Source organism: Gorilla gorilla, chromosome X (genome assembly GCF_029281585.2).
Source record: "Gorilla gorilla gorilla isolate KB3781 chromosome X, NHGRI_mGorGor1-v2.1_pri, whole genome shotgun sequence".
NCBI lineage: Eukaryota > Metazoa > Chordata > Mammalia > Primates > Hominidae > Gorilla > Gorilla gorilla.
Genome location: NC_073247.2, coordinates 93,083,936 through 93,101,237, shown reverse-complemented (window position 1 = coordinate 93,101,237; position 17,302 = coordinate 93,083,936).

Below are 17,302 nucleotides of genomic sequence, written 5' to 3'. Positions count from 1 at the left end.
GGAGTTCCCTTTCCTAGTCAAAGAAAGGGGTGACAGACGGCACCTGGAAAATCGGGTCACTCCCACCCAAATACTGCGCTATTTAGATGGGCTTAAAAAACGGCACACCAGGAGATTATATCCTGCACATGGCACAGAGGGTCCTACGCCCATGGAGTCTCGCTGATTGCTAGCACAGCAGTCTGAGATCAAACTGCAAAGCGGCTGCGAGGCTGGGAGAGGGGCGCCCGCCATTGCCCAGGCTTGCTTAGGTAAACAAAGCAGCCGGGAAGCTCGAACTGGGTGGAGCCCACCACAGGTCAAGGAGGCCTGCCTGCCTCTGTAGGCTCCACCTCTGGGGGCAGGGCACACACAAACAAAAAGACAGCAGTAACCTCTGCAGACCTAAATGTCCCTGTCTGACAGTTTTGAAGAGAGCAGTGGTTCTCCCAGCACGCAGCTGGAGATCTGAGAAGGGGCAGACTGCCTCCTCAAGTGGGTCCCTGACCCCCGAGCAGCCTAACTGTGAGACACCCCCCAGCAGGGGCAGACTGACACCTCTCACGGCCAGGTACTCCAACAGACCAGCAGCTGAGGGTCCTGTCTGTTAGAAGGAAAACTAACAAACAGAAAGGACATCCACACCGAAAACCCATCTGTACATCACCATCATCAAAGACCAAAAGTACATAAAACCACAAAGATGGGGAAAAAACAGAACAGAAAAACTGGAAACTCTAAAAAGCAGAGCGCCTCTCCTCCTCCAAAGGAACACAGTTCCTCACCAGCAAGGGAACAAAACTGGACGGAGAATGACTTTGACGAGCTGAGAGAAGAAGGCTTCAGACGATCAAATTACTCCGAGCTATGGGAGGAAATTCAAACCAAAGGCAAAGAAGTTGAAAACTTTGAAAAAAAGTTCAGAAGAATGTATAACTAGAATAACCAATACAGAGAAGTGCTTAAAGGAGCTGATGGAGCTGAAAACCAAGGCTCGAGAACAACGTGAAGAATGCAGAAGCCTCAGGAGCCAATGCGATCAACTGGAAGAAAGGGTATCAGTGATGGAAGATGAAGTGAATGAAATGAAGTGAGAAGGGAAGTTTAGAGAAAAAAGAATAAAAAGAAACGAGCAAAGCCTCCAAGAAATATGGGACTATGTGAAAAGACCAAATCTACGTCTGATTGGTGTACCTGAAAGTGACGGGGAGAATGGAACCAAGTTGGAAAACACTCTGCAGGATATGATCCAGGAGAACTTCCACAATCTAGCAAGGCAGGCCAACATTCAGATTCAGGAAATACAGAGAATGCCACAAAGATACTCCTCGAGAAGAGCAACTCCAAGACACATAATTGTCAGATTCACCAAAGTTGAAATGAAGGAAAAAATGTTAAGGGCAGCCAGAGAGAAAGGTCGGGTTACCCACAAAGGGAAGCCCATCAGACTAACAGCGGATCTCTCGGCAGAAACTCTACAAGCCAGAATAGAGTGGGGGCCAATATTCAACATTCTTAAAGAAAAGAATTTTCAACCCAGAATTTCATATCCAGCCAAATTAAGCTTCATAAGTAAAGGAGAAATAAAATACTTTACAGACAAGCAAATGCTGAGAGATTTTGTCACCACCAGGCCTGCCCTAAAAGAGCTCCTGAAGGAAGTGCTAAACATGGAAAGGAACAACTGATACCAGCTGCTGCAAAATCATGCCAAAATGTAAAGACCATCGAGAGTAGGAAGAAACCACACCGACTAATGAGCAAAATAATCAGCTAACATCATAATGACAGGATCAAATTCATATATAACAATATTAACTTTAAATGTAAATGGACTAAATGCTCCAATTAAAAGACACAGACTGGCAAATTGGATAAAGAGTCAAGACCCATCAGTGTGCTGTATTCAGGAAACCCATCTCATGTGCAGAGACACACATAGGCTCAAAATAAAAGGATGGAGGAAGATCTACCAAGCAAATGGAAAACAAAAAAAGGCAGGGGTTGCAATCCTAGTCTCTGATAAAACAGACTTTAAAACAACAGAGATCAAAAGAGACAAAGAAGGTCATTTCATAATGGTAAAGGGATCAATTCAACAAGAAAAGCTAACTATCCTAAATATATATGCACCCAATACAGGAGCATCCAGATTCATAAAGCAAGTCCTGAGTGACCTAAAAAAAGACTTAGACTCCCACACAATAATAATGGGAGATTTTAACGCCCCACTGTCAACATTAGACAGATCAATGAGACAGAAGGTTAACAAGGATATACAGGAATTGAACTCAGCTCTGCACCAAGCGGACCTAATAGACATCTACAGAACTCTCCACCCTAAATCAACAGAATATACATTTTTTTCAGCACCACACCACACCTATTCCAAAATTGACCACATACTTGGAAGTAAAGCTCTCCTCAGCAAATGTAAAAGAACAGAAATTATAACAAACTATCTCTCAGACCACAGTGCAATCAAACTACAACTCAGGATTAAGAATCTCACTCAAAACCGCTCAACTACAAGGAAACTGAACAACCTGCTCCTGAATGACTACTGGGTACATAAGGAAATGAAGGGAGAAATAAAGATGTTCTTTGAAACCAATGAGAACAAAGACACAACATACCAGAATCTCTGGGACACATTCAAAGCAGTGTGTAGAGGGAAATTTATAGCACTAAATGCCCACAAGAGAAAGCAGGAAAGATCCAAAATTGACACCCTAACATCACACTTAAAAGAACTAGAAAAGCAAGAGCAAACACATTCAAAAGCTAGCCGAAGGCAAGAAATAACTAAAATCAGAGCAGAACTGAAGGAAATAGAGACACAAAAAACCCTTCAAAAAATCAATGAATCCAGGAGCTGGTTTTTTGAAAGGATCAACAAAATTGATACACCGCTAGCAAGACTAATAAAGAAGAAAAGACAGAAGAATCAAATAGATGCAATAAAAAATGATAAAGGGGATATCACCACCAATCCCACAAAAATACAAACTACCATCAGAGAATACTATAAACACCTTTACGCAAATAAACTAGAAAATCTAGAAGAAATGGATAAATTCCTTGACACATACACTCTCCCAAGACTAAACCAGGAAGAAGTTGAATCTCTGAATAGACCAATAACAGGAGCTGAAATTGTGGCAATAATCAATAGCTTACCAACCAAAAAGAGTCCAGGACCAGATGGATTCACAACCGAATTCTACCAGAGGTACAAGGAGGAACTGGTACCATTCCTTCTGAAACGATTCCAATCAATAGGAAAAGAGGGAATCCTCCCTAACTCATTTTATGAGGCCAGCATCATCCTGATACCAAAACCGGGCAGAGACACAACCAAAAAAGAGAATTTTAGACCAATATCCTTGATGAACATTGATGCAAAAATCCTCAATAAAATACTGGCAAAACGAATCCAGCAGCACATAAAGAAGCTTATCCACCATGATCAAGTGGGCTTCATCCCTGGGATGCAAGGCTGCTTCAATATACACAAATCAATAAATGTAATCCAGCATATAAACAGAACCAAAGACAAAAACCACATGATTATCTCAATAGATGCAGAAAAGGCCTTTGACAAAATTCAACAACTCTTCATGCTAAAAACTCTCAATAAATTAGGGATTGATGGGATGTATCTCAAAATAATAAGAGCTATCTATGACAAACCCACAGCCAATATCATACTGAATCGGCAATAACTGGAAGCATTCCCTTGGAAAACTGGCACAAGACAGGGATGCCCTCTCTCACCACTCCTATTCAACATAGTGTTGGAAGTTCTGGCCAGGGCAATTAGGCAGGAGAAGGAAATAAAGGGTATTCAATTAGGAAAAGAGGAAGTCAAATTGTCCCTGTTTGCAGACGACATGATTGTATATCTAGAAAACCCCATTGTCTCAGCCCAAAATCTCCTTAAGCTGATAAGCAACTTCAGCAAAGTCTCAAGATACAAAATCAATGTACAAACATCACAAGCATTCTTATACACCAACAACAGACAAACAGAGAGCCAAATCATGAGTGAACTCCCATTCACAATTGCTTCAAAGAGAATAAAATACCTAGGAATCCAACTTACAAGGGATGTGAAGGACCTCTTCAAGGAGAACTACAAACCACTGCTCAATGAAATAAAAGAGGATACAAACAAATGGAAGAACATTCCATGCTCATGGGTAGGGAAGAATCAATATCGTGAAAATGGCCATACTGCCCAAGGTAATTTACAGATTCAATGCTATCCCCATCAAGCTACCAATGACTTTCTTCACAGAATTGGAAAAAACTACTTTAAAGTTCATATGGAACCAAAAAAAGAGCCCGCATCACCAAGTCAATCCTCAGCCAAAAGAACAAAGCTGGAGGCATCACGCTACCTGACTTCAAACTATACTACAAGGCTACAGTAACCAAAACAGCATGGTACTGGTACCTAAACAGAGATATAGATCAATGGAACAGAACAGAGCCCTCAGAAATAATGCCGCATATCTACAACTATCTGATCTTTGACAAACCTGAGAAAAACAAGCAATTGGGAAAGGATTCCCTATTTAATAAATGGTGCTGGGAAAACTGCCTAGCCATATGTAGAAAGCTGAAACTGGATCCCCTCCTTACACTTTATACAAAAATCAATTCAAGATGGATTAAAGACTTAAATGTTAGACCTAAAACCATAAAAACCCTAGAAGAAAACCTAGGCATTACCATTCAGGACATAGGCATGGGCAAGGACTTCATGTCTAAAACACCAAAAGCAATGGCAACAAAAGCCAAAATTGACAAATGGGATCTAATTGAACTAAAGAGCTTCTGCACAGCAAAAGAAACTACCATCAGAGTGAACAGGCTACCTACAAAATGGGAGAAAATTTTTGCAACCTACTCATCTGACAAAGGGCTAATATCAAGAATCTACAATGAACTCAAACAAATTTACAAGAAAAAACAACCCCATCAAAAAGTGAGCGAAGGACATGAACAGACACTTCTCAAAAGAAGACATTTATGCAGCCAAAAACCACATGAAAAAATGCTCACCATCACTGGCCATCAGAGAAATGCAAATCAAAACCACAATGAGATACCATCTCACACCAGTTAGAATGGCAATCATTAAAAAGTCAGGAAACAACAGGTGCTGGAGAGGATGTGGAGAAATAGGAACACTTTTATACTGTTGGTGGGACTGTAAACTAGTTCAACCATTGTGGAAGTCAGTGTGGCGATTCCTCAGGGATCTAGAACTAGAAATACCATTTGACCCAGCCATCCCATTAGTGGGTATATACCCAAAAGACTATAAATCATGCTGCTATAAAGACACATGCACACGTATGTTTATTGTGGCATTATTCACAATAGCAAAGACTTGGAACCAACCCAAATGTCCAACAATGATAGACTGGATTAAGAAAATGTGGCACATATACATCACGGAATACTATGCAGCCATAAAAAATGATGAGTTCATGTCCTTTGTGGGGACATGGATGAAATTGGAAATCATCATTCTCAGTAAACTATCGCAAGAACAAAAAACCAAACACCGCATATTCTCAGTCATAGGTGGGGATTGAACAATGAGAACACATGGACACAGAAAGGGGAACATCACACTCTGGGGACTGTTGTGGGGTGGGTGGAGGGGAGAGGGATAGCACTGGGAGATATACCTAATGCTAGATGACGAGTTAGTGGGTGCAGCGCACCAGCACGGTATGTGTATACATATGTAACTAACCTGCACATTGTGCACATGTACCCTAAAACTTAAAGTATAATAATAATAAATTTTAAAAAAAGAAATTATTAAGCTTACAATAACTGAAATTTAAAAAATACTAGAGATTCAAATCATATTTTAAGAGAGAGGAGAAAGAATCAGCAGACTTGAAGACAAGACAATTGAAATAATCCAGTCTGAGAGGCAGAAAAAAATGAACAAAGGTGAACAGGTCCTAAGGGACTAGTGGGACTCTATCAAGCAAATCAACACACATGTGCATAATGAGAACAGCAACGCAAAAGGGAAAGAAACAGAATGATTATTTGAAGAAATAACAAAACAATATAAATTTGATAAAATACATGAATCTACACATCCAAAAACTCAACAGACTTTAAGTAAGATACATTCAAAGAGATTCACAAGGAAATGCATTATAATCAAACTGTCAAAAGCTAAAAACAAAAGGGGACTCTTGAAAGCAGCAAGAGAAGTGGATCATCGAATACAAGGAATCCTCAATAAGAACAACAGCCAATTTCTCATCGCAAACCACGGAGTCCAGAAAGCAGTGAGATAACATATTTAAGGTGTTAAAAGAAAAATAAAACATGTCAAGCAAGAATCCTAAAAATTATATTTCAAAAATGTAGGATATATTAAGACATACCCAGGTAAACCAATGTTGAGACAGTTTATTGCCAATAAGTCTGCCATATAACAAATGCCAAAGGGAGTCATTTGGGTTCAAATGAAATGACACCAGACTTCATTAAAAAGACAAGAATTGATTTAAAATACAAATGCATAAAAAATAAATCAGTTATTGATTACACAATGTAGAAAGATGTAATTTGTGAAGAGAACAACAAGATAAAGAGGGGAGACACAGAGCTATACAGGCACAAAGTTTTTATATGCTACTGAAAATAAAGTTATACCAATTAAGACTACACTGTTATAAATTGAGAATGTGAATTATAATTCCCATGGTAATCACTAAGAAAATATTTTTTAAAATATACGTGAAAGGCAATGAGAAGGGAATGAAAATTCCCTATAATACAATAAAAAAAATACAAATGAAAGCACTAATGAAGAGATGAGGGACAGAAATGGTATGAAATTTATCAAAACAAAAACAAAAATGTCAGAAGTTTTATTTATCAGTAATTACTTCTAAATGTAAGTGAATTAAACTCTCAAATCAATAGGAAAATTGGCAGAATGGATTAAAAAATATGGTCCATCCGGGTGTGGCAAAATGGCTGACTAGAAGTGGCTAGTGTGCTCCACTCTCACGGAGAGATGAAAGAGTGGCAAATAAACACTAGCTCTTCAATTGGAACATCTAGGTGGACAAAATGGGATTCATCAAGGAAACAAAGCAATCCACAGAGAACGGAGAAGAGTAAGACAGCACAAATCACCAGGGTATGGCATCCCTGGGCTCAGGAGATCCCTTGTGAGCCCTCACCCCTACCACCCACCCCCACCCCCACCCCCAGGCCTCCAGATCAACATGGAGAGCTACCGGGACTCTTGGCAGAGCTGCTGCTCAGGCGCACATGGAGTTCCAGAAGCTTTGGATCCCTGGGAACACGGGAACCAGTAGCTGCAGCTCATGCAATGGAGGATGCCAGGCTCCCTCAGACACACCCAGGAAAGGGGCCAAATCCATGGGGTTGAGCAGGGCCAGACTGCAGGCCTCACCTGCACGGCATCTTGCAGAATAAGAACCACTGGCCTGGGATGCTAGTGAGGCCACCCCAGCCCTATCTAAGTTCTCAGGCCAAGAGCTCCATGCACTTCCCTGGGACAAAGCTCTCAGAGGGAGAAGCAGGCTGCCATTTTTCTTGCTCAGCAACTCTCACTCCTGTTACCCTCAGGCTCAGGAAGGTGTGCAGTGATTAGGGACTACCATGGACCCCCCAGCACAGTGCAGCTGCCTTATGGAAAAGTGGTCACACTGCCTTCCATGTGGGTCCCCCACCCTGCTACTACTCACTGGGAACGGCCTAGGGACATGGGACCCCAGCCACACCCTGCCTGGGCTCTCGGGCTGGTAGCAGCTCTGTACTTCCCTGGAACAGAGCTTCTTGAGGGATAAGGCAGGCTGCAGTTTTGCTTCTCTGCAGCCCTTGCTTCTGTTGCCCTCAGGCTTGGGAGGGTACACAGTGATTAGAGCGTAATGGATACCCCTAGCATAGCACAGCTGTGTCAAGGAAAAGCAGCCAGACTGTTTTCCACGTTGGTCCCCCACTTCTGCTACTCTTCACCGAGCAGTGCCTCTCTACCTAGGCACCAAGCACACCCTGCCCCTGCCTCAACACTTCAGTCGGTGGTGCCTCTGCATTTATTTCAGGAGAAAATTCCAGAAACAACTCACAGCCACTCTGCTATTGCAGCTGCTTACTGTCCTTCCTTACTGTAAGCTTCCTTACTGTCCTTGGGTTGGGGAAAAAACAAAGGGCCTGATTGTTATGCTGGAACCCCCAGCATGCCATAGCCACTATATGGAGAGAGGTCCAGTCTCTCTTACCTGTGACCCTCCAACCCCCAATCCTCACCAGGCAGGGCCCTCAACTCAGAACTACAAAATAGTCACCCCACCCCTAGCTGAGCATTCAGCCACTGTGATCCTGATCCGCCTCTAGTGGCTCTGTGTTTCCCTGGGGACAGGCTCATAGAGGCAACCAAAATCCAGCAGTAGGTCTGCCCCTGATGCCCTCAGACTGAAGAAGAAACAGAGCCTGAGGGCTTTGATCGTGCTTCCAGCGAGACACAGTCACCCCACAGGGAGAGGAGCCCAGTCTCTTCTCCCTGTGAGCCCTGCTCTTCTCCAAGTGGGGCCCTCAGCAAAGGACAGCAGCACAGCTGCCCCACTCCTGGCTGAACATTCCCAGTAGCAGTGGCTCTTCATATTTCTGAGGTGGAGTTTCCAGAGGCAACCGAAAGCACCTCTGCACTGCTGCCAATGGTACTGCCCTTACTGCCCTTGGACTGGGGAAGGAGAAAAGAATCTGCATGCTTTAACCACACCTTCAACAAGCAGCAGCTGTCCTAAGGAACAGAGGCCAGTCTGTCTCCCCGTGAGACCCCAGCCACTGCTCATCACCGGGCAGGGCTCTCCAGCTTGGGCCTACAATGCAGCCTCCCCACCCCAGGCCAGTCACACCTATGGACAGTAGCTCTGCATCTCTCTGGGGTGAATCCCCAAGAAACAAGTAAAAAGCTCTCTGCCACAGCCACTGCCAAGGTCCCTCCCCCTGCTGGATCGAAGCTGGGAAAGAAACATAAACCCTGAGTTCATCCCAGGGCTGCAGTGTGCAGCTCTGGACTGCCAAGTCAAGATCTAGAGTCAGCACTCAAGTGAGAGAGGAGTCCACACTTTCAAAGAAGTGAAAGGGGGAATGGCTGCAATTGTGAGGAAATGCATAGGAGCCACATAGCTGAGCAAGAGCCTACCTGCTGGTCATTACAATTAAGTGTTATCTACTGGATCAAGCCCACATTTAAACACCAGAAACACTTTGCTATTATGACCCCCTGTGAAGCCAAGGAAGATAACTCAGCAACAAATAAGGATGCTGCACAAAGCTGTGGTCCTCTGAAAATATCGAGAAAAGAAGTCAATAGACTGTACTCGAATTACACCACAGTGAAAGGAACATCAGTCCACACAGATGAGAAAAAACAGTGCAATAACTCTGGCAACCCAAAAAGCCAGAGTGTCTTGTTCCTTCCAAATGATCGCACTACTTCCTCGGCAAGGGTTCTTACCCAGGCTGACATGGCTGAAATGTCAGAAATAGAACTCAGAATATGGAGAGGAATGAAGATCACTGACATTCAGGAGAAAGTTGAAACCCCATCCAAAGAATCTAAGGATTAGAATAAAAAGATACAGGAGCTGACAGACCAAATGGCATTATAAGAAAGAAACAAACTGATCAGATACAGCTGAAAAACACACTAAAAGAATTTCATAATGAAATCACAAATATTAACAGCAGATTACAACAAGCTGAGAAAAGAATTGCAGAGCTTGAAGACTGGTTTTCTGAACTAACTCAGTCAGACAAAGGTAAAGAAAAAAGAATTAAAAATGATTGACAAAACCTCCAAGAAATATGGGCTTATGTAAAGAGACCAAATCTATGACTCATTGGCATCACTGAAAGAGAAAGAGAAAAAGCAAGTAACTAGGAAAACATATTTCAAGATATTGTCAATGAAAATTTCCCCTGCCTCTCTAGAGAGGCCAATATTGAAATTCAGGAAATGCAGAGAACCCTTGCAAGACACTACCAAAAAAGACCATCCACAAGATACCTAGTCATCAGATCCTCCAAGGTTGAAATGAAAGAATAAATGTTAAAGGCACCTAAAAGAAGGGACAGGTCACCTACAAAGGGAACCCCATCAGGATAACAGCAGATCTTTCAGCAGAAACCCTACAATCCAGAAGAGATTGGGGACCTATATTCAACATTCCTAAAGAAAATAATTTCAAACCAAGAATTTCATATCCAGCCAAACTAAACTTAATAAGTGAAGGAGAAATAAGATCCTTTTCAGACAAGCAAATGCTAAGGGAATTTGTAAGCAAAAGACTTACCTTAAAAGAGGCCCCTAAATTAGTGCTAAATATGGAAAGGAAAGACTATTACCAAGCACTACTAAAGCACAGTTACATACATAGGCCATTGAAACTATAAAGCAACCACACAAAAAACACTGCATAATAACCAGCTGACAAACTGATGACAGGATCAAATCCACACATGTCAACATTAAACTTGAATATAATTGGGCTAATTGTACCAATTAAAAGGCACAGAATATCAAGCTGTAAAAAGAAGTATGACCTAATGGTATGCTGTCTTCAAAAGACACATTTCACATGCAATAATACACATAGGCTCAAAGTAAAGGGATGGAGAAAATTATACAAAGCAAACGGAAAACAGAAAAAAGAAGGAGCTGCAATTGTAATTTCAGACAAAACAGACTTTAAACCAACAAAGATCAAAAAAGACAAAGAAGGGCATTACCTAATGGTAAAGGGTTCAATTCAACAAGAAGACCTAAGTATCCTAAATATATATGCACTCAATGCAGGAGAAGAACGATTAATAAAGAAAGTTTTTAGAGACCATTAAAGAGACTTAGACTCCCACACAATTACAGTGGGGGATGGTAACACCTCACTGACAGTATCAGACAGATCACTGAGGAAGAAAATTAACAAAGACATACCCAAAAACCACAGCATATACATTCTTCTCAATACCACATGGCACATACTCTAAAAATGATCACATCTCAATTCTTCTCAGCAAGTGCAAAATAACTGAAATCATAACAGAGAATCTCTCAGACCACAGTACAATCAAATTAGAAATCAAGACTGAGTAATTCACTTAAAACCATACAACTATATGGAAATTGAATAACCTGCTCTTGAATGACTTTCGGGTAAATAATATAATTAAGGCAGAAATCAAGAAATTCTTTAAAACTTATGAAAACAAAGATACAACATACCAGAATCTCTGGGACACAGCTAAAGCAGTGTTGAGAGAGAAGGTTATAGCAGTAAACAGCCACATCAAAAAGTCAGAAAGATCTCAAATTAATAATCTAACATCACACATAGAAGAGCTAGAGAAACAAGAATAAACAACACCAAAGCCGGAAGAAGACAATAACCAAAATCAGAGCTGACTTGAAAGGAATTGGGAAACAATAACATACAAAAGATAAATGGATCCAGGGACCGGTTCTTTGAAAGAACTCATAAGATAGATAGATCACTAGTTAGTCTGATAAAAAAGGAGAAAGAGCCAAATAAACACAATTGGAAATGACAAAGGGGACATTTATCATTGAACACAGAAATACTAAAACCCTCAGAGACTACCAAGAACACAAGTATGCACACAAGATGGAAAACCTAGAAGAAATGAATAAATTCATGGAAACATACAGGCTCTGACTACTGAATCAGGAAGAAATTGAAACCCTGAACAGACCAACACGTTCTGAAATTGAATCTAATAAAAATCCTACTAACCAGAAGCCCAGAACCAGGGAAATTCACAGCCAAATTCTACCAGATGAATAAAGAAGAGCTGGTACCATTCCTACTGATATTATTCCAAAAAACTGAGGAGGAGAGATTCTTCCCTGAGTCATCCTATGAGCCCAGAATTATCCTGATACGAAAACCTGGCAGAGGAACAACAACAACAACAACAACAATGAACTTCAGTCCAATATCCTTGATGAACACAGACACAAATTCCTCAACAAAGTACTAGCAAACTGAATCCAGCAGCATATAAAAAAACTAATCCACCACAATCAAGTAAGCTTGATCCCTAGGATGTAAAGTTGGTTCAACATATACAAATCAATAAACATGATTCATCACATAAACAAAACTAAAACCAAAAATGACATTGTCATATCATAGATGCAGAAAAGGAACTTGATAAAATCCAACATCCTTCCATGTTAAAAACCTTTAACACACTGGGCATTGAATGAACACACTTCAAAATAATAAGAGCCACCTATGACAAACACACAACCAACATCACACTAAGTGCACAAAAACTGGAAGCATTCCCCTTGAGGACTAGAACAAGAAAAGGATGCAGTCTCTCGACTCTCTTACTCAACATAGTACTGTAAGTCCTGGCCTGAGTAATCAGGCAAGAGGAAAAAATAAAAATAAAGGTCATCCAAAAGGAAGTCAAACTATCCCTGTTTGCAGATTATATGATTCTATATTTAGAAAACCCTAGAGTCTCTGACCAAAATCTCCTTGATAAGATAAACAACTTCAGTAAAGTTTTGGGATACAAAATTAGTATATAAAAATCAGTAGCATCCCTATATACCAACAACATCCAAACAAAAAGCCAAATCTAGAACACAATCCCATTCACAATAGCCACAATAAATGGTGCTGGGATAATTGACTAACTATATGCAGAAAATTCAAACAGGACCCCTTCCTTACACCATAAATAAAATCAACTCAAGATGAATTAAGGACTTAAATGTAAAACCTAAAGCTATAAAAAGGCTAGAAGATAACCTAGGAAATACAATTTTGGACATAGGACCTGGCAAATATTTCATGAAGATGTGAAAAGCAATTGCAACAGAAATACAAACTTATAAATGGGACCTAAATAAATGAAAGAGCTTCTGCATAGCAAAAGAAACTATCGGCAGAGTAAATAGACAACCTATTAAATTGGAGAAAATATTAGCAAACTATGCACCAGACAAAGGTCTAATATACAGAATCTATAAGGAACTTAAATTAACAAGCAAAGTACGTCCAGGTGCAGCGGCTCATGCTTGTAATCCCAGCACTTTGAGATGCCAAGGTGGGAGGATCCCTTGAGCCCAGGAGTTTGAGACCATTTTGGGGGACATGGTGAAATCTGGTCTGTACAAAAAATATAAAAATTAGCCATGTGTGGTGGCCTGCAGCTGTAGAACCAGCTACTCCGGAGGCTTATGTGGGAGGGTCACCTGAGCCCAGGGAGGTGGAGGCTGCAGTGAGCCAAGATCACAACACTGCACTCCAGTACTCCAGCCTGAGCAGGAAAGTAAAACCTTATATCAAAAAAAAAAAAAAAAGGCAAAAACCAAACAACCCTATTAAAAGGTGGACAAAGGACATGAACAGAAATGTTTCAAAAGAAGACATGCACATGGACAATAAGCATATGATGGAAAGCTCCACATCACTAATCAGTAGAGAAATGCAAATCAAACCCCAAATAAGATTCCATCTTGCACTAGTCAAAAGGGCTATTGTTAAAATGGAAAAGAAAAAATGATCCTATATCTGGAAAACCCCTTCGTCTCAGGCTAAAAACTCCTTAAGCTGATAAGCAACTTCAGCAAAGTCTCAGGATACAACATCAATGTGCAAAAATCACAAGAATTCCTATACACCAACAATAGACAAGCAGAGAGCCAAATCATGAATGAACTCCCATTCACAATTGCTACAAAGAGAATAAAATACTTAGAAATGGAGTGAAAAGGGGAAGTGAAAGGCCTCTTCCAGGAGAGCTACAAACCACTGCTCAAGGAAATAAGAGAGGAAACAAACAAATGAAAAAACATTCCATGATCACGGATAGAAAGAATCAATATCTTGAAAATGGCCATACTGCCCAAATTTATAGGTTCAATGCTATTTCCATTAAACTATCATTGACACTCTTCACAGAATTAGAAAAAAAAAACTTTAAAATTCATACAGAACTAAAAAGAGCCTGTGTAGCCAAGACAACACTAAGCAAAATGAACAAAACTGGAGGCATCATGCTACCTGACTCAAACTATACTACAAGGGTACAGTAACCAAAACAGTATGGTACTGGTACAAAAACCAGACACACAGCCCAACGGAACAGAATAGAGATCCCAGAAATAAGACCGCACATCTAAAACCATTTGATCTTCAACAAACCTGACAAAAACAAGCAATGAGGAAAGGATTCCCTATTTAATAAATGGTGCTGGGATAGCTGGCTAGCCATTTGCAGAAAATTGAAACTGGACCCCTTCCTTAAACCTTATTAAAAAACACCTCAAGATGGATTAAAGACTTAAAAGTAAAACCCATAACTATACAAACCCTAGAAGAAATTCTAGGCAATACCATTCAAGACATAGGCACAGGCAAAGATTTCATGGCAAAAACAACAAAAGCAATTGCAACAAAAGCAAAAATTGACAAATGGGATCTATTTAAACTAAAGAGCTTCTGCACAGCAAAATAAACTACCATCAGAGTGAACAGACAATCTACAGAATGGGAGAAAATGTTTGCAATCTACCCATCTAACAAAGGTCTAATATCCAGAATCCACGAGAAACTTAAACAAATTTACAAGAGAAAAAAAAGCTACCCAATTAAAATTGAGCAAAGGACACGAACAGAACCTTCTCAAAAGAAGACATATATGCAGCCAAAAAACATATGAAAAAAAGCTCAACATCACTGATCATTAGAGAAATGCAAATCAGAACCACAATGAGATACTATCTCCTGCCAGTAAGAATGACGATTATTAAAAAGTCAAGAAACAACAGATGCTGGCAAGGCTGCATTTTTCTATGTTTTCTTTTACCTCTGGCTGAGATATCTATTTTTTAACCGATAAATAAAAATTATATATATTTATGGTATATATGATGATTTCTTAAAGATGAATTTTCGGGTTTGGTTCTGGGTTTTCTGGAAATTTTTCTCTAATCAAATTAAAGACATTACAGACTCTCTTTCAAGTGATAAACAGGGCACTCTGTCCATGGCATGATGTGTCAATAGAGATATGCAAAATTTGACCATTGGATACTTCCAGTCAAATACTTATAAAGGCAAGGTTCTGGGTTATCATGTATTTGACAGCTTAGGACATTTTTGTGAAACTAATGCATATAATGATATTGACAGGCTACTCCTAACTACACTGGAGAAAGTAGGACAAGAAAAAAGAAGTTTCATTAAATTTATTTTCCAATTACAGTATGTATGGGGAGATAGATATACATGCTTATGAATATGTATATAGTGACTGATGTAGATAAAGTCTTATATACTTATAGATCTATATTTACTTATTTATTGAGTCATGATTTAAGGTACATTTCTCACTGGAGATCATAACCAAAAAGTTTGAAGGTAATTATTATAATGGGTTGAAAATAAATGACTCAAGTTAAGGCTACTTTACATTATTTCGGACTGTGTGTGTGTGAAGGGTGTAACAAGCTAAAGAACATTTGGGACCTGGAGTTTTCTGACTCCCTCCCTTCTATGTCAAGAATACTGAGCTGAGACTTTATTTCAGGTTAATTTTGAAAAATAATAGCACTGTGTACAACATATCTAACACAGAATAAGTGCTTGTAATGGTAGCAGCCCAAAGGATAAATAGTAAAGTATATTTCAATTATTTTGCCTTATTTATCCATAGATAGTCTCCTGTAGTATCACTTGCCTGATTTAACAATCCAATATAAAATCTGCTTATTAATCAAGTACATTAAAAATGAATCACTAGTTTGTTATATATATGAAGTCCATTGGCATAATTCAGGGAAATATCAGTCTATGACTCTTTGTGTTTGACAAACAGATATGGTATCTGAGTTGAAAAAATATACTTTAAATTATGAATGTATAATATTTACAGTTCCTTTAGGCAGAAACATTTGTTCCTTGAGTGTAATGGCTTTCAAACTGTTCTTTAAAAAGGCTTAGGGGGTCCCAAGAGTTACTTGGTGCTTGAGATGGAGTGGGGGAGAGAACAAATACACACACACACTTATTTCACTCAGAAAAGCTTTACTTAACAAATATTTCCTACTGGGCTTATATCATATGTTGTTCAAATAAACAACTCTTTCTGGTGTTTTCTAAGACACTAGTCATAACCAGGGTTGATTAGCACTGAAAACAGAAATGCATGTTTTTCAAGAAAATTTTGAAGTGTGCACTTTATAGTAATTTTCCTGTTACTTCAGAAAATTTCTCTTTCAAGATGACCTTAAAAGACATATAGTAGAAATACCACTGGATTGAGTAAGAAGCACCAGAATTATTCTTCCTTTGCATGTTACAAGTTTTGAGTCCTGGGGTATCATTTGATTTTTCTGTATTTCAGTTTCCTTGTTGGTAAAATGAGGTTTCCTAGACTAGATTGAAGTAGCAAATAGGTTTTAACTCCTGTGCCAGATCTAATGATTGGTAGCATCTTCCTAAAGTAATGTGTTCAGAAGAATTCTGAGACTCCATAGGAAAGATCACTATAATCATTTAAACAGTATCTGGCACAGGCAAGGGAATAAGTGTGGAAGCTTTTATGTAAGACATTTTGTATCCCTGGGCCAAATGATCTCTTAAATTCCTTTCCAATTCCAAACAATGTAACATAATATAAAAAACAAGGAACACATCAAATAAATGTAAAGCACATTAATAAATGACAAAAAACATTCACTACTATAAGAATAGCACCAAGCCTTTCATGAGGAATCCTCCTCCATTTCCCAAACACCTTTCACTAGGCCCCTCCTCCCAACACTGCCACACTGGGGACCAAATTTCAAGGTGTTGTGGTGGGACCAAACCAATCATCCAAATGCTATCCAAACCAAAGCATTCTTCCCCTCCCCCTCAACTCATGTTCTTCTCACATAAGTCATTTCATCTCAGTAGTCTCAAAAGTCTTAACTTGTTCCAGCATTAACTCTAAAGTCCAAAATCCAGTCTCATTCAAGACTCAGGCAAGTTCCTTCCAGCTATGAGCCTATAAAATAAAAAGCAAGTTATTTACTTCCCAGATATAATGGTGGGACAGATATTTGGTAGACTTTCCCATTCCAAAAGGGAGAAATAGGCCAAAAAAAAAATAAGCCCTATGTAAATCTGAAACCCAGCAGGGCAGACATGCAGAATTAAATCCTTTTTTTTTTTTTCTTTTTTTGAGACAGAGTCTTGCTCTGTCACCCAGACTG